At 36.3% G+C, this 19,568-nt stretch overlaps 1 protein-coding gene across 2 annotated transcripts in view; it reads left to right on the forward strand.

Annotated features, from left to right (window-relative positions):
- LOC150108763 (protein O-linked-mannose beta-1,2-N-acetylglucosaminyltransferase 1-like) overlaps positions 1-19,568 on the forward strand; it is a 603,478-nt gene that overhangs the window by 173,610 nt on the left and 410,300 nt on the right. For both annotated transcript variants that reach the window (XM_090416229.1, XM_090416227.1), the window contains exon 2: positions 7,792-7,843. The gene's annotated coding sequence lies outside the window, so the exon portion shown is untranslated. The remainder of the gene's footprint in view (positions 1-7,791; positions 7,844-19,568) is intronic.

The raw sequence follows: 19,568 nt of genomic DNA on the forward strand, positions 1-19,568 counted from the left end.
TGTTTCCGAAAATTACGATATCCGCCGTCAGATGTCCTCACTAGGAGATAACCCACGATTTATCATCATTATGTTGGCCATGTGTAAGTTGTACATTAACATGTCAAGCCGCCATGTGACAGGAAATTATAATGGATTACGACCGACTAGAGACAAAGTATCCAGGTGAACGCGCGGATGTATCGAGCCACTTACAGCTAATAAATGTTATCTCTAGGACCGCACCACTTGCATGGTTTTGTATCGATTACAGTGGCGCCACTCTAGCTGATTAGTCCTGCACCTATTTGCACCGTACATTTAAATGTATATATAGCACAAAAGAACATATATTTTCTTTTGTACAAAACCGATAGCGCTTGTCATAAATATATGAAACTAATCATGCACTTGCGCGTGATATCGCCTTTGGATACGTATCTGCTTGGCAAAAAAAACCGACAAAGAAACGATACTAGCAACACTTTTATTGCACGATTTTAATCAGGTTATGACTGCACAGCCATCTAGACAATGAAAATTCTTTGGTTAAATGAGGTTTTGGTCATTGACTGCTTCTCTTTCCGCTTCCTGCGTGTTTCGGCAGGAAATAGAACCTGCTATTTTTTTTTTTTTTTCTCTCAAAACATTTTGTTGGTAAGTAGCATTGTTAACTATGGTTTTAGTGATTGGAGAGGAAAAAAACCATCTTTAAATCCTCGCTGGAATTAAGGTATTTACTGTCGACCGCAACATGTGATCAATCATGAAAATTAGAGTGGCAGGAGAGTTCTGCATGTAAATTCGATCGGAGAAAGATTTGTCACAGTCATGACTATTTGACTCTCTATACAACGCCGCCCCCAAGAAAAACGGTGGAAAAAAAGAAAAAGAAAAATTGACACACAGTCTTTAGCTGCTATATGTGACTATATTATTTTTCTTTCACTGCCATTTCAAGGCATTATTATAACATAAGTATGCAGTGCGCATGCTCTATGTTTGTTTACTGTCATCATCCACCTAAGCCTCAAAGATATTTTTCGGTGCATTATGAAACTTATGGATACCACTACCGTGTTAGAGTAAAACTTTAGTTTAATATAAACCAAAATATACACTCGTATATTTTGGTTTATATACTATACGTGTACACGTATACACTCGTACGAGTGTATATTTTGGTTTATATTAAACTAAAGTTTTACTCTAACACGGTAGTGGTGTCCATAAGTATCACAATGTATTCTGATCACCGTGTAAGCATGAAAGAAAGGATATTTTTCTAACATGTGTCAATATGTGTCACCCACATCGACGCGAGTCAAAAAATACACATATAGATCTTTGAATTTTTTTTTTTTAAATGTGAATCCCGTCAACGAAGTGTGTAAGCCTACAGTACTTAGTATCATGAGCTGGCTGAGGATTCATTTATCCGGAACCTGATCGAGAGACCAGACATGGAACTGTTTCAAGCCACTTCAGGAAATTTATCAACTTCCTAAATTACCAGGAACAGATGAATTACGTTTAAAAGAGTTTAAATTTATGAATAACTTAACATGACAAGTTAGTCAGATTTGCATTTATTATTATTAGGATGGGGACATGGAGAAGGCCTAATAAGTTTTTGTCGATTCAGAACTCCTATTTATCTTAAAATGAATCCCTTAAACTACAATGAAATACTGCGATGCAGCGCAAAATATTCAAGCGCCTTCATCACTACGGTTGCTATAAAACACTACGTAATGCAAATACAAATGAAAGGCTTTCTTTTTAAATATTTTTCTTCCACAAAACTTAAATTGTTAAAATTGTCAACAGAACATTAAAACTTATTGTTCTGTTGCATCGCTTTTTTTTCTGATGGGTCAATTCAGTTCAAAACATCCTTGCGTTCAATTTTATAGCAAACAATACTGGGAAAAAAGATTAAAAAATACATTTTGAGATTTCCTTTTATTCCCACTAGATCTTTCAATATATTTGATAGGTTTTCCGTGAATGCAAAGGATATTTGTTTTATGAAGGGAAAATGCACGAGATGGAACATCCGTTATCTTAAGAGACAACAGTAATCAATTCATGGTGATTTTATTTTCGAGATATTAGAGAGAGAAAAAAAAATGATCGGAGTAAAATATCAACTACTGATTCCATTTTAGCATGGTACTAGCTTGACAGAATTCCTATAGTGTTAGATTTTTTTTTAATAGAGGTATGCTGAGGGCGTATCTCTGAAAGTCACAGCTGACACGATCGAAGTTGATATCCGTGTGACTCAAGGTTTTATTTTTCTTTTTTAATAGTGGCACAATGTTTCGTAAATGGCTGGAAGTTGGTTCTTAAATAGCTAGTACTATTGCAATAGCTCGGTTATGTTTTAGGTTTTTGAATCAAAAAAGGGAAAAAAATCTGTTTCTCGAAATCCCTATCATCGTGTGATGGATTCTGTATGCAGTTTTGCATGTAACGTCAGTAGTCTGTTCTAAATTGCCTTGACTTATTCTTGAATAAGAATAAATAAGAAAACAATATAAGGTTTAGTTGTGTGTTAGGTCAGCTACTCCCTGTTGAAGTACTTTAATACTCAGAGGTTGCTTTAATGAATGCGAAGGGCCTCCAAATTTGTTCAATTAATGCTTGCAAGGGAAAAAGTATGAATCAACAAAAATGGGAACGGAATAAGCTCATAAGAAAAAAGTCCAATTTAGTGAATCTACAAAACCTCTACCGCTATAAAAGCTGTTATAGAGAATCACTCAAAAATGAACTAAAAAAGTTAAACACAGCTACTACCATCGATGATACTAATGAAATATTAACAAAATCTATCTTGGATTGTGCACTAGAAATAGAAGGTGTAAAAAGGCACCAAATTAGAGTGGAAAAACTAAGTCATGAAAAGAGATTTGAATGACACCAATAAAATAGAATATGCGGAAATTTGTAAAATTATACGTAAAAGGATGAAACATGAAAATAGATCGTGTAATCCTAGGAAAATTAAAGAAATAATAGAAAACAATAGCAATATGAAGGTCCTAAGACAATTGGAACAAAGGAAATAGCTTCTGTAAGAGGAAAAAATGGTGAACTTGTAAAAAATATAGATGCAATAATCAAATGAATTCAGGATTATTATACTGAACTCTATGAAGACAAAGACCGGGACATCCAAGAATCATCTATGGATAACTCGAGTGAGGAAGAACATGATGCCCCTGAGATCTTACAAGGGGAAGTGGAAATGGCACTGCAGGAAATGAACAATGGAAAGGCCCCAGGAGAAGATGGAATACTGGTAGACTTCTTAACACTAGGAAGAAGCCATGTCATCAAGCTGCTGACTAAACTCTTTAATAAATGCCTAAAACAGAGAAAAATTCCAAAAAATTGGAACAATTCACTTCTAATATTAATTTTTAAAAAGGGAAATAAGGAAGAAATTAAAAACTACAGATCTATAAGCTTACTCCCCACCATATATAAAGTCTTCACAAAAATTATAAATAATAGAATAACATCTAAACTAGAGGGAATGCAATCCTGTGAGCAAGCTGGATTTAGTAGGAAGAATTACAATACTTTGGACCATATTCACACATTAAGACAGCTCATTGAAAAATCAATTGAATACAATAAACTCTTATGTCTGGCCTATATAGACTACGAAAAAGCATTTGATTCAGTTAAAACATCAGCAACACTAAAAGCACTTGAAACCCAGGGAACTGAGGAACCATATATTGAAACACTAAACATATTTACAATAATGCAACTTCTGTAATTAAATTATATAAAAACAGTGAAAAGTTCCCAATACAAAAAGGCATCCGGCAAGGTGACACCATATCTCCCAAATTATTTGTAGCTGCACTAGAGGAAGTCTTTAGAAGTCTTGATTGGGAAACAAAAGGAATAAACATAAATGGAGAAAGGCTGCATCATCTGAAATTTTCAGATGATATTGTCCTAATAGCAGATAATCTTGAATATCTAGAAGAAAAGTGAAATCAGCTGAATGAAGCCTCCAGAGTAATTGGATTAAAAATAAATATACAAAAATAATGATGAATAAATATATTAACCATAGAACTGTCAAAGTTGAAAACCATGAAATAGAACAAGTTAATTCATATGCATATGTGGGCTAATTGTTATCCTTTGAGGAGTGCCAAAGAAAAGAGATTGAACGAAAATTCACCTTGGATGGATGGCTTATGGGAAAATGAGAGACATATTCAAAAGTAACATCCCTATGAGTCAAAAAAGGAAAGCTTTCGACCAGTGCATACTTCCTGTCCTAAAATATGGAGGAGAAACACGGACTTTAACAGAAGCCCTAAACAAAAAGCTGAGAACAACACAACATCTCATGGAAAGAAGTATGCTAAAAATAACATTAAGAGCTAGGAAGACAAATACCTGGATAAGATCTCAAACAGGTGTCATGGATATTGTAAAATACATTAAACAGGCTAAGTGGAGATGGACTGGCCATATTGCCAGATGCAGTGACGGGAGATGGACTAGAAAAATAACAGAGTGGAGACCAATGGATGGAGCAAGACAAAGCGGAAGACCGAGAAGAAGGTGAAGGAATGAACTGGAACAAATTGCAGGAGTGAGATGGATGGGAGAGGCAGAAAACCGAGCGGTCTGGAATACCATGGGGGAGACCTTCGTCCAGCAGTGGACAGAACCAAAAGGTTGAAGAAGAAGAAGAATGCTTGCAAATATTTTTTATGATTTGATATATCGTAGTATAGTTAAAATCAATTTGTGTATTCTCTTGTATAACAGCAGGGAATTAATTGCCTTGTCAAGGACATTTATACCATCGATAACACTGTTATTTTTTCTGAGTCAGTGTACTACGGGTGACCACATCATAAGATCGAAAAATGTCCCTAGAGTTCTCTATTGACATTACTTTATTTTCAGATTGATAAAAATATTTTTCATATATATTTGTATTGTATAACCAATATATTACTGCTGGTAATACGTAAATTATTGATAAATACATGAACTTGATTTTTTTAAATGTAAATCCACCAACTGCTTCGTTTTTTTTAAAAGAAATCTTCTTTTACGTACTAAATCTAAAGCATCTGAGCTTTTAAATTAATTTTTCTCTGTATAACTCACAAAATTTACTTTGGTCACTTTGAGAAAAAATATCCAGTTAATTGGTTTGGATACAAGACAGGGGACAGCATGGCTTTGTGAAGGGTAGATCATGCCTCAGTAACTTGCTCAAGTTTTATAACAAGGTGACAGCAGAACTGGATAAGGGAAATGGGTTTACAGTGATACTGCTGGACCTGGCAAAAGCGTTTGACAGGATACCACATGGAATTCTAATCCGTAAGCTACAACATATGGGAATGGATATAGGGTTGGTGAGATGGATAGGTGGGTGGTTGATGGAGAGATATCAAAGAGTAGTTTATTCAGGAGTAGAGTCCAAAAGACTGCCTGTGACTTGTGGTGTGCCGCAGGGGGTCTGTTCTTGGACCACTGCTGTTTAATCTGTTCATTAACGATATAAGGAAGGATCTAAGTGGAACAGTTCATTTGTTCGCTGATGATGCAAAGTTGGGTAGGGCGATAGTGAATGCAGAAGATGTCAACGTTTTGTAGGATGACTTAGATAGATTGGAGTTCTGGGCTAAGGAGAATGGATGTCAGTTTAATGTGACAAAATGTAAGGTTATGCATTTTGGGGTGAAAAGATTAGCAGCAGTATACCACATTGGTGGAACTGTACTCCAAGAGATTGATGAGGCCAGGGACTTGGGAGTGTTGGTGGATAGGGCGATGAAGTTTAGGAAGCACATTGCAAAAGTAGCTAAAACAGCTCATCAACTCACTTGGTTGTTGAAAAATACCTTGATGAGCAGAGATAAGCAAGTTATTTTACCCCTGTACCGAGCCCTGATAAGACCTCATCTCCGACTACTGTGCCCAGATTTGGTCACCTCGGTTCCTTCTTGATGGGGAGGAGGTGGAAAGGATCCAGAGGCGAGTGACTAAGATGATAGCAGGACTATGGAATGAACCATATGAGAACAGGTTGAAGATTTGTGGGTTGCAGAAACTAGTTGATAGGCGGAAAAGGGGAGATATGATTGAGACATTCAAATTGCTAAAAGGATTCTATAAGATTAATTCAGAGGATTTTGAGATCAGGACTGGTGGTGGGAGAACTAGGGGACACCTATGGAAACTGGGCAAGAGTGTGCTTAGCAGGGGTGTTAGAGCTGGGTTCTTTACTTCTAGAGTGGTAAATGAGTGGAATAAGCTGCCAGAGTCAGTTGTGGGTGCTATGACAGTGAGCGAGTTCAAGGCAAGGTATGATAGATACTGTGAGAATGTAATCGTATAGTTGTGTGGACATGGAGTTTAGGGCTTCCCTCGATGAGTCTAAGGACTCCCTGGAGCAGCCCGAAATAATAATCATATACCTGGGGATTTCCCTCCGACCACTGATGGCGCTTTCAGTTGTAATCGAGATCTGAACACGGTACGTTATCGTGCAGTAAACTTGAAAATCCCCCAAAAATGGCATGAATTCGAATTTCGATGAAAGTGTTCTTTGGATTTTTTTTATTTTTTAGAAAGTGGGCTTTTAATAGCAATATTGCACATCATTATATCTGCGCTTGTGACCGTGGTTATGTGACAGTATCGAGATACGGTGCGTATGTCCAATTTCGTATTACAAAACCAAAGCATTTTTTTTCTAGTTTTCATTTCCAGAGGAATTTACAGTGCTCTTGGATTTGGCAATCCGAGCTTGGAATAAACTTATAAATGCTTTTCATACCGCATTGCCATTTGGGAGAAGAGTTTCAATATGTCAGAATTCGCAATCCATGCGCAGAGTGAAATTACAAAACACTTTCGGATTTCTTCAGATATTTATCAGCTTACCTCAAAACTCCCCCCCCCCACACACACACATCAGTAGTGTAATATCAATTGACTAATGTTTCTGCATCTTAAATTTTAAACCAGTATTAGAAATGTTTAATCTCAACTCATACGTGCACTTGCAGACCCATAGCTTGATGGTTCAATTATTGTTCTGTGATGAACTCCGAATTCCTGCGATAATAACGAGATAAATGAAACTATGGAAAATTCGACTAAAAGAATAAACGAGAGGACCTAAGACAGAAGTTCCCTTTGTTAATTTTATGGAACTCGGCGATCATGCTGGAATTTTCTTGGTTTCCCATATCTCACTCTGGAGTAAATATTATTTATTTATTTATTTATTTATTTATTATTTACGTGACACCTCTAAGGGTCCAAAAACTCATCGAGGGAGGGGAACCCCACTCCACAACTCTCCTTTCTTCTCTAATTAGTTCAACGATCAACTAGAGTTCTACTTCTCTCTAATACTTCAACAACAAAAGAAAAAAAAAAACTGATCGATTACAGAAAGATGATTATAGAAAGATTAAGAATGGGTTGTAGGGGTTTTCAAACAGAAAATTTGGATTTTTCTCCCGGAAACAGATAACTCTGGTCGAACACATGCAAGTTACGAACAAAAGACAGTTTCCTCCACTCTGGCAAACGAAAATCCATCACAATCGTACATTACTGATATTTTAGCATGTCATTTGTAATTTTCTACATCAGTCAATATTTAAAATTTTATATTTACAATAAAATGAGATTTTAAACTTATTTTTGTTGTGATGAACGATTTTGCCTTATTGTTTATGATTTTCACGTAAGATTACTCACATGTCATGCTCCATTTCTTTTTTTTTTTTTTTATAGATACATCAAGAAATATCAGAGAAAGATAACTCCGTTAAAAGCCTTGTTCAGGGTAAGCATTGAAATCTTCGATTTAGTAAAATTGGATTTTTAACGAATTTTCTTAAATCAGTTCTTTTTTGATACACTGCATTTAGAGATTCTGAGATGTTATACCTAAAAAGATTTATAAAGCGAATGCAGCGACTGACGGTTACGTCCTGTAATGAGTACACATCACTTTATTCTAAACAACAGTAATTCCCGAAACAGCTAGTAACGACTTGATCTGCCTCAAGGCATTAGTTCAAACTACTTTAGTGGCTGGAGAAAGGGAACACGAAGATGCATGTTCTAATGTGAACTAGTTGATGAGAGATCTCGGGTAGGGCTGCTAATGCCTCGTTATCATGGACTCAGGTTTTCACCCTCAAAATGGATTCATACATGTAATTTAGAGAAAAGATTAAATTATAGGATCCGTTCTCCCAGTGCCTGTTTAAAACAGCTCAATTCAGTGCTAGTGCTACACAAGCTATTCTTGTCTACTGAGCTGTAACGTGTTACTATAGTAATTCGTGTTATATATAACTCATTACTATAGTAAAGCATTATTTATTATAAATATTAATTAAATTATTCGTTTACCTGAAATTATTTTTTTCTTAATTTTGTTAGCGAATAGTCGATCTGATGAAAAGAAAAAAGAAAGAAAGAAAATAAAGAGATTCGTGTGAATTAAATGTTTTTACATAAATATTACAAAAATATTAGTTTTTTTGGATAACAGAATTAATTTTGCAACATACATGTTAAAATAAGTTTTACTTGAGAAGTTCATATTTACGAGCGACATATACACATTATGTTGAAAAAATAAATGAGGTTCGTATACAACCCCCTTTTTTATCCTCATATACCAGTAACAAACCGCGTGATATAAGTATAAAGGCAAGATGATGGACATAAGTAGCCATACGCTGATGGAAATGGGGGAGTTAGAAGTAACAGCAAAGCATTTTCACATATTAACCATCGAGTGGTTTCATAGATTGTAGTACAATATGAGTTTCTAGATTGACTCTTTAGACGACGCCATTAAAAGAAGAAAATGTTGTGGTGGAAGACTCTCGAGGAAAAATAAAGTAGACCACGTAAGCTGACGGAAAGGGAGAGAGAGGAGAATGCTAAAAAAAACTCTGTGCGTTTCTTCCTGCGATGCACCAGTGGATTCTCTTCTGTTCTCTTAAACCAGAACAGTTGAAATAGTTTGTGGCAGAACATTGCGATCCTTGGCTTCCCTGAAAAGTTGAGCTGGAGTATTGTGTGGCGCAGAGTAAGTCGTGATTAGACAGTTAATGACCTGGAAGGAATGACTAATTACGATAACCAGTTTCCAAGTCAGATGAACATGTTAAGGTGTAGCGGCTGCCAGGAAAACGGTGTATACCGATTTCAAAAGGGATCCCATTTCAAAAGGCGATCCCTTTTGAAATGGGATCTTCGTGCTCTAAATGTGAAAGCAGATTATTCACTTTTAAAGCACGTTCTGCGGCTACTAAAAGGACTCTGTTAAGATAACCGGTAATACATATCCTTCTGCAAGGGCGATCTAGTTTGAGACAATTGAAGTGCAAACGTTAGACAAACCAGCATAAAACACTAAGGATAAAATCAGCATGTCGAACTTCATGCAATATTAACTGTCATTATAGTGATAAAATGAGTTAAAATACGAATGTTTTTGTCGCTGAAAAGTCTATTCAGGTGGCAGCATCTGCAATTGTGGCTAAAAGCGAGCCGTTGCAGTTTATGAAACTATAATATGTCTATATTTTTGCAGTGTAGTGTAGATGGTAAAGCGTCACAAACTCGATGGCCTTGGTAGAGAAATTAATAAACACGTAAATAACCATGAAGAATAAGCTTAGACATGACTTCACTTTCACAAATGTCCCAGCAAAAGAAACCTTCGCTATAATCCTTTTCACCTCGCATCACGGGCAGAACCCTGCCTGCATTATCGCTTTTTTAAATGGACAAACGAGACCTGCACACTATTTTTATACGATGCTTTCTCATATTCCATATTTTATGCATAATTTACTTCAATAACAAACATGGTGAGAAGCATAATTTTATATCCATGTGCTATTCTGGCTAGTTTTTTCAGAAACACAGTTTTTTTAATTTAATATATTTTAATTTCGACAATTTACTAATTAGAAATTAGTAAATTGTATAGTTTGAGAAATACTTTAAAAAAGTATCTTAATATACTTGCATTCGTATCGATTCGGTTTAATTTGGAGAGCCAACCTCAATTAGCGAGACACTCGGCGCCACTGAAATTTAAAAAAAAAAAAAAAAAGAAGACACCAAACTGACGATCTTTTCGAACGGAACTGTAATGAGCCAACTAATGTATTACTGACAATAGCTTTCATTTATCAAAGGGTAACGATAATCTTTCTTCATTGACTCTTTTACATCAATAAAAGGTGTTTTAATGAGTCATTGAAAGTTAAGATCACTGGAAGTGATAGAGTGGAGGGAATGCGATTAAGGACATATTTACTGGGATTATCTTAGATTCGAATCTCATCTGAAGATGATTAGCTGATCTCATACGTTGATGTCAAGGTCCCCCCCCCTTCAGGAAACTCGGCTGTTTTCATCCATCAAAACAGGCAAACCGGCCAGAAGAACACACGCAGTTTTTACAGATATCATTGGCCTCACAACATGAGCTGCTTGGGCCGTTCAACCACACCCACTTTAACTGCGATCATTCATGATTTTTATAGGATGGATTTTGATTATGCAACCATTGAATAGGGAACTTATTCAGAAAATTACCACCTTCATTATCACGGGCTCACCACTCAATACGTTATTGTTCCGAAATATTACATCGTTAAGATGAAATGGAAATGTTAACTTTCGGTATTACCAACACATTGTTCTGTGGCATAGCGATAGACACCCTGAAGTTTCCCTAAAAGCTGCGGAAGAGAATAAAAACAAATAATTTCTTTTGAAAAATAGCCAATTAATCTATGTTACAAAACGTTCTTCTAGTAGGTGCTGGATCGCACACGAGCTTTGCCAAACATAAGAACTATTTCTCCTTCTTTATCTTCCTTAGTTCACATTTTTGTTAAATTACACAAAATATAAAAGATTTTACTTGAATTAGACTTTGCTTTCGGGAGATTAAACTGTTCAGCATTTTTAGAATTCTTTAACATCCCAAAATAGCTGGTTTGTTTGTTTTTATCCGGGTCATTTAGAACGTGGTTGTGATAATGATAACTGCCTTCATCGTTTAGACCCAGTCATAGAACTGTGCAAACATTAAGACGACTGTGAACTTACAAATATTCCTCTACCTATTCAAGCATGAGTGCTTCGTGAACTCAACAATCAAAACTAAGAACGGATTTGGTTCGATGAGTCTCTCGATTATTCCAATTTGTCATGTTGGGGGATCCCATCAGGAGGGAGTAAAAAAAAAAAAAAGTCATAATAGTAAACCAGCTGAATCCTTAACCGTCTCAGTGAAGTGGAAACGCTCTTGTGTCCATTTTAACACCAGCAGTTTCTGAAGTAATCATTAAAATAATCGTTTCAAAACAAATATTTAAAAACTCAGAACGGTTCTTAATTTTAAAATTCTGATGTATACGGTTTGGAGCCTCCGTAGCTCAGTCGGCATAGACGAAGCCCTTTAGCCAGAAAGATCTGGGTTCGATTCCTGTGCAAGACGTGAGGAACCTTTATGTGGTCTCTTTCGTACGGAGGGTGAAAAAGCCTCCTACGGAGGTAGTTTTTTTTTTCACCCTCCTCGGGAGAAACTCGGGTTTTTGTTCCCCCCAGAACAGGCAAACCGGCCCCGTGAACACACGCAACTACAGACATAGGACACACCAGGAGGCACAGGGCCAACCACCTTAACCTCGAGACGGTCGCGGTTGTGAACTCCACAGCCAAGAACCTCAATGGTTCGTGAAAAGCTTAAGAAAAGACAAGATGTATTTTAATACTGGATATATATATCTTAACTAAGTGGTCAAAATCCTTCACCTCTAATTTCCTAAATGGTAAGAGATAACCAGATAAAATTTGAGAATGTGTTGAGTTTTTGATTCTAAAATGCAGTTGTCATCGAGCTAAGTGTGTGTGTGTGTGTGTAAGTGGCACTGTAAAAGTGATACAAGATAGACGTTGTTGTCTAACACACATGCGCGTACAAATGATATTCGTGATCCCATACAGAAAAAGTTGTGAAGTGCAGAGTAAGCGAGTACTATGGATGGATTGAACTGGAAAGGAATAATGAAGTTTATTACATTTAGCAGATTAAGGAATAGTATTAAAAAAAGGAGACTGGTTTGCGAAAGAAATTATACCTCGAGCATTGGTAATTTGAACAATAAGTGTTCAAAATGTGGATAGTAGTATTCGGTTCTTGTTCTTTATCAGGTTTCGAAGTAATAAAATCATGAGTCATGCAGTGACTCGTAATTTTAAGTTACTTAAAATTAAAAGCGAGTCTCTGATTACATAACAAAAAGTAATTAATTAATTAAGCCCAAAATTCAATCTGCTGTAACTCCGATTCAAAATTGAATATTGTCTGTCAGCCACTTTTATTCTATGGGAATAATTAATAGAAAATACAACTAACCATATTTAAATCCTTAAGTATAATAAAAACAGAAGTGACCCCCCCCCCCAGAAAACATCCTGTTTTTCCTTCTCCTCCTCCGAGACATTGTTTGTCCGATGTAGATCAAATTTGGAAGGATCTTAGGTCGCTTACTGCCTAACTGCCGTTTCTGCATAATCGGATCAAAATAGAATGCGGGACTGTAAGTAGTATGTGTGTGTGTGGGGGGGGGGGGGGATAAAGAAAAATTCTCAAGACACCTAGAAATCACATAGTTTATCAGATTTCGATGGGTTATTCGTCGATTATTTTATCTACTTCATCTAAAAAAATCTCATTAAAGAACATTTCATATATAAAATGGTGAACCAAGTAGAAGATTGGCCGTAATACAGAAATAGCAGAATTGGCCATGATAGTTTCATCGTTGTTTTAATTGAGAATCACAGAATGTTTTAAAATTCAGATAAGTAACAGATATTTATTTTTTGTAACTTCAATTTTCACCTCTAGGTCAATTTTGGTGCATTGAAGTATGTAACTGTTTTCCAGTCATGAATATACTCTACCCCAGTTAATGCAAAAGGTAAATGATTTCTAAAATTCGAGCAATACTGTACCGGCTGTAACAGCAATAACACTAATTAAAAATACAAAGTATCAATAAAGTAACCGCTACTAAATGTCAGCCAACCTCCTACTATATATGAGATATTTTTATGAGATTGCAGTCAAAAGTTGGATGAAACTTCTTATCTACTTGAATATAATTGTTATAAAGAGCTCATCCATGCATTTGTACAAGTCGCGACCCATTAAATCGCATTTAGACTTAAAGCACAATTGTTATTAGTGCCAGAATAACCTTCGCCTTTCTTACGTGCTTAATCACATTTCACACAACATTAATTAACAGCAACCTAAGCAAATCGCTCTCCAGAGCTGGTTTGCGTGATGGATTGCGTAACTTTGCATTGAAAGGTGTGGTCGACGTGACTCTTACACATTGCTTGAAGCGAATCTTTTTTTGAAATTACAATGCTGCCAAAAAAAAAAAAAAAGTAGATTTCGTATTACGTAAGCAACCGCTAATGACCTGAAGCTCGAGACTCTCATACTTAGAGAAGAAAAAATCTGGGTTAAGGGCCACACTATTGAGACATTGGGAATGACGTCATCAATGAAGAGGGTTTCTTTAAACTGCTTTTTAAAAATACATTTATCTTTGAGAACAAAAGAAAAAAACCAAAGCAGAATAATATAGAGGCCTCAGCAAAATATTTAATACTTCTGTAATAGTATTTCTTGGTTACAAGAAATACCAAACAGTTTCCTTCAGTGTATGGAAAAGGCTGTTAGAACGAACATATTTAACTAGTCATAAAAATGTTGATGTTAAAATGTGAGTCTCAACCACCGAACTGAAAATTAAAGAAAAAAGCTTGCGATAGTTTAAGAACAAACGCAAGCTGAAACAGGGAAGAAAAACAAATTATCACGATATAAAAAAAAAGCTTAGAAATTAACGAAACAAAGCCATTATATTATTTTGATTTCTTTATACCTAAAATGTAATGGAATATACTTATAAACGCACTTTCTTGGCAACCAAATAATGGAGCAATAAAAAGTATTGTGTTTCAGCAGGGCAAACTTTCACCTAAAAGACTTAAATCTTCTAACGGTCTGGGTTATCAATGCTATAACGAACAAGAAGATATTCGTTGATTCATCAAGATATTCTTGGGTCGTATGAAAATGAGTAATGACAGTGTATCCGATGATTCATATTTCTCTTCAAGAATATCTTGAAGAGAAATATGAATAACGTACAATGAAAGTTTGACGAATTATATCTAATAAAATAGGCTGAATGAATTGCAGCCATTACCGGTGAGGGGTTTTGTCGTTGAATGCTTTTCTTCGGAATATGAGCGGTTCTGCTTGGTGGTGGTGGTCGGTGGAAGGCCATCACTGAGTGGATTCAACGCTGAGATGGACGGTCTTTCGCCCACAATTGAGTGGCCTCGGGATCGTCCGAATTTTTAGAGACGGCTTTACTTATTCAAAAGGCTGAAACCGGTCTGGGTAGTGTCCTCCCACCATAATGTAATAACAGCATGCATTTCCTAGGAAATGTGTTTACATTATGGAAAATACCAAGAATAGCGATCAGAACTTTACCACCTTTGCTGCGAGTTGCCCGAGATTGTCCTACGTATAGTTCGCAGGTTCCCTAACTTACACTCAAGTCGTTCTAAACATTGGCCGAACGAGGATCTGTAACTCGGAGCATTAGCATTTGACTTTTCTAGAAAATCATTGAATATGTAAGTTATTTGTTGAAATATCTTTGTTTGGTCAGAACGAGCAACACTTCTGTTCTCGTATGCAAATATTCCTGTTGTATTTCTTTCTTTTATCTCGTCTTATTAGTGTTAGCATTTCAGTTCAAATATCTATTAAGTTAATTTGGGAAATTCTGTATTATTTCCAGCTGTTCCGGTATATGTTTTGGGAATCACAGTAAGCTTAACTCACCACTACATCAGAAACTATTAGTGAATTCACAGTTTTATCTAAGAAATCAGAAATTTTATCAAAGAAATGTTTTTAGCTGATGCTTTTATATAATTTTAGAATGGAAAACATCGAGAGAATGATAGTATACTTAGTGGCGAGTTAGATTAAACAGTATAAGTACTATGTATTTTTATGCTTCGCTTATTCTATGCCAGCACTCAGCCATAGTATAAACAGATGCACCAAAAAAAAGCTGCAATTAAGATTCTTAAAAGCACATGACGAAAACTCAATAAAATTATTCCGGGATGCGAAGAACAAACTTAGGAAGACCACCAATTTTCACAGTTAGAAGAAAACATTGCACAAATTCATATCTAATATTCGGTATGTGTGAAATTTTCAGCAAATTGCAAATAATGAATCTTTAAGAGAGACTGTATGTTACATGGAAATGTAAGTTTCGAGTTGGTGATTTCAAGATAGCCAAAGTTGATGCTGCCTCCTTCTACCAATAAACAATTTGCTATCCAAAAATAGATCTATTTAGAGATTCTTTCACCTGAAGGTTAGTTAGGTGATGAGAAGGAGGACCAAGGATTTTGACTTCCTCAAAATAGACGGAGGTCGGTGAATTATGCGCATTTAACATTTGGAATATATGTCTAATGACCTAAGTTACCTGTTCTGTAATTTCAACCAGTTAACGGATCTTATAATAAACGTATGATACAAAGCACGCTTGTATCACTGAAATAACAACGTCATTTTGAGGGCCCACTTTCGGTTTTGTGCCCCTCAGTGTGACACGTTATCCTTGATATTATAATGGCTTGTTTTTGAGAAGTGATTATTCTCAAGAACAAGTGCAACTTTTATTAGAAATTCTAGATCTGGACCCAACAAGTTCTCAGTCATATATAGCCATTCCTGACTAACCGAGTGGACAATAATTCCGCTGTTTTCAATGGATATTGGGTTCCCATTGTGGGTATGGATGTTAGTTAATCTCATCAGGCGGCAGATAAAGTATTATATCGCTCTGATTATTCGAAGTTGGAAGTGGCTTGAAAAAGTTTCATGCTGATTTTAGAATGGGAATGATTTTAGAGTCTCCAGATTATATAAAGCCTTAGCCTGCCCACGATACTAATGCTCGATAAACACGAGGCTTTTCTCTCTCTCTCTCTCTCTCTCTCTCCATGTCACGATTTTTTCCTCGCATTCTCTCCAACGCATTTTGCCCTTTTCTAACTGAAGAGTTATTTCTTGTAAGAAAAAGGGGTATAACAAGAAAATCATATTAACAAACATGGATACGATAAAAAATATTCGAAAAGAATCGTTCTTGTTCTTTTTTAGGAACTGGAAATAATGGTGAGGGATGAACAAAACAATTACAAAACAATCGGTCCGAAAAATGTTGTTCCATCTCTATAATTCCGAGTCCCTAAATTATTATTATTATTTGACATCTCCAGGGAGTCCAAAGACTCATCGAGGGAGGGCACCTGCTCTACAGACTCTGTCTCAACCAGTCAATCCACCAACTGACCGCAACTACACCAACGGCATCTACCACCAATGGCCTGCCTGACAAACAAATCAAAACAAATATTAAAAGAAAAGATAGAAATTATTATTAAAACTTAATTTTTAATCTCTGTTAGGAAGGGGAGAAAATTTTACAGTCCTCGCTATTTAGAAATCAAGGATCAATTTATATCTGAATCCATCAGAACATTTCTCGTCTTCCATCCAGTCACCTATCCAGAAGCTGGATTGGTTAAATTATGACCACAGCAAGTAAGGCTGAAGCCAGTGAATTATTTGTTAATTGCGTGTATGCTCATCTCGACTGTTTCGTGGGAACAAAAACCCTGTAATCATCGTATGAGTACTTATTCACCAGTGTTCTGTTACTAATAAAGTCGTTGTATATGTGCGTGTGTACGTTGGCTGGAAACTTTGTCGCCTAACTTACGGACACACCTGCTAGATCAGATGTATATTCTTAAGACGATTATCTATCCCTCGCAATCTCCACGTTTCCTGCCATTCAAAGGTGTCGGGATTAATATACCGTAGTAATAACATGATAGCCTACACATTGAAGAACATCGTTTATCTCACAAACTTTTTTTTTCTTTCTTTTTTTTTTCCATCTTATATACGAGAAACTTCCGTAGGTGTTTTGGCGGAACAGAATCCATCTCCAAATCCACTAATTATAGTTCTGCAACTTTAGTGTCGTCAGTTGTCTTTGGTGCCGAGTTACTGTTGTAACGATGTCCAGGAATCGCTCACATAAGAGAGGCTTAGATTAGACTGAGGCTGAAGCTCGCTACTGACGCAAAGTAAAATCTCAAGATCTTAAAGCATCCAAGTATGTAATTGCATAGCTAGTGATTAATGGGTGTACTCTGAAATGAAGCGTTTAACTACCTTACTAGGTCAGGCTAGCTACGGATACCTCAAAAGTGGTATTAAATTTCACGGTTGTACCTACTCGAACCAACGGTAGTTTCCGGTGTTTTTCCGTAACTTTTTTCCTTCCATTCTGTTCACTCTGGTGATTTTTGAAGAGGGTGTTTGTGGGTTGCATGCATATACTGAGAAGAAAAATACAAAGGAAGTGAATTATTTTGCATCCTTGATAGTCCTCAAAAAGCCACATTTGACTCTGTTTGAACTCGCTGAAAAAAACAGGTCTATTACTAAAAACAGTTGCAAGAGTGACTTCCCGTGTGTATCGAGGAGAATTCCATCATCAACGATATGATGATTCCGTTGGGCGAAACACAGTCAGCTGTTTTATCAATTTGGTGCGGACAAGTTCGGCTATTAAAACTCTCGTGATCCCATTTAGAAGTTGCGTACGATTCATTGAATAGAATCGAAATATCGATAAACTGTCAACTCCTTCACATAAAACAGAAATATGGAAAGAGTAAACCTTGGAAGGATTTGTGGCAAGACGACTTTCGTGTTCTTGTAATTTTTCGTAGGAAGAAATAAGACAAAGGAATAAATCCCTGGAAACCAACCTACATCTCAATGACTTATGAATGTGCGCCTACTTCAATTCCAGATATTTCTAACGAAATGTTTCTGAAAGCAGTTTGCTCTAAAATCTGCTCATAAAAGTGTCTCTGCACGGGCGCAATGAAGAAACCTCACCATTGTAGATCAAGAAATTAATCGTTATAAAAATTTAAATAACTGTTGATCAGAAAATTGTTCTTTCAACTCTTGATTCGGGAAATTTCCCAAGATTTTGTACTCTCTTCATTTCCAGAGTTCGGCAGTAAGGGTGCAGGAAGCTAGCGACGCTTATCTCTTGGGTCATTGTAATATTCCGACTTGTGTGCAAATCATGTCAAGCGAAGAACCGAAAAGATATCCCGATTTCTAATGATAGGGGTGTCTAGTTATGCATGATAACAGAATCAAAAGTGTGCGTCAGAAAATGCGGACTATCTGAACCTAATCATGTGTTAACTTGCCCCCCCCCCTCCAAATGTCATTAACAAGCTTTTGAGAGAAAAATTTAGCATATTTAAAAGACATTCAACCGATATTATCATCCTTGTTCTAAATAGTTTTTGTATTTGAAGAAGAAGAAACTTGTACCCACGTAACCCTCAAGTGATTTATCTCCTGGATTGTTACTTTTTCACGGTTATTTTAGTTCACAGAATTATAAATCAAAGATCGGTGTAGGAAAATCTGGCTTTTAAATATAGATATAATCACAGGCGAAGTAAATGCTGTTTTCGATAAACAAGATGGAATTAAACTGAATGACATTAAAATTACTGGTTATTCTCCCGACTAGAAAACAGAATGAAAATTGACATTCAAAGAAGCAAAAATGGCTCTCATTCTCAAAAACGTTCTCATTTTTTTCTGCATTGCAAAGAAATGACAACATAGTCTTTGAAGCTTATAAACAAATTTGCAAGAGCCTCCGTAGCTCATTCGGTATAGACGAAGTCCTTGGGTTGGAAAGACCTGGGTTCGATTCCCGTCAGTGACGTGAGGAACCTTTATCTGGTCTCTTTCGACTAAAGTTGAGTTAATCGGTCTCATACGGAGGTAGGGTTTTTTCTCATGCAAAGTGAACGACACACGGATCTATAGTCAAAAATACATACTTAGAAGTCCCTCATTGGAGGGCGAAATCTCATCCGGTCCTAAGGGACGGATGAGGAAAATTGGGGGAACCCTACAATACAACAACAAAAATTTGTGTGTTCCTAGTCATTTGTTCATTGATATATGGAAAGAAAAGTGCGTCTTATATACCATTTGTAATGACATTTTCAGAACATGGAGCCCATTCGTCAACGCACTTCCTAAATGGTAGTGTAGAAGCTAAGAACTAATTTCAAATGTAATTCGTTTAAAATGAAGACATACTCCCGTGTGATGGAAGTCTTATTTAGAAAGGCTTAATCGTTGAGATACCCTTAACGTAAAGAATACTCCATTTAGGAATAAGCCAGACACTGACTAATTTTCGAGAATGAGAATATATGCGTCGGTGGGAGATGAGGATGCAAAGAAAAATAATAGAAAACAGAGTTGGCTCTGGAGCATA

The sequence above is a fragment of the Typopeltis vanoorti genome, chromosome 3, assembly GCF_054136105.1.
Source record: "Typopeltis vanoorti isolate ZY-2024b chromosome 3, IOZ_Tvanoo_1.0, whole genome shotgun sequence".
NCBI classification, from domain to species: Eukaryota; Metazoa; Arthropoda; class Arachnida; order Uropygi; family Thelyphonidae; genus Typopeltis; species Typopeltis vanoorti.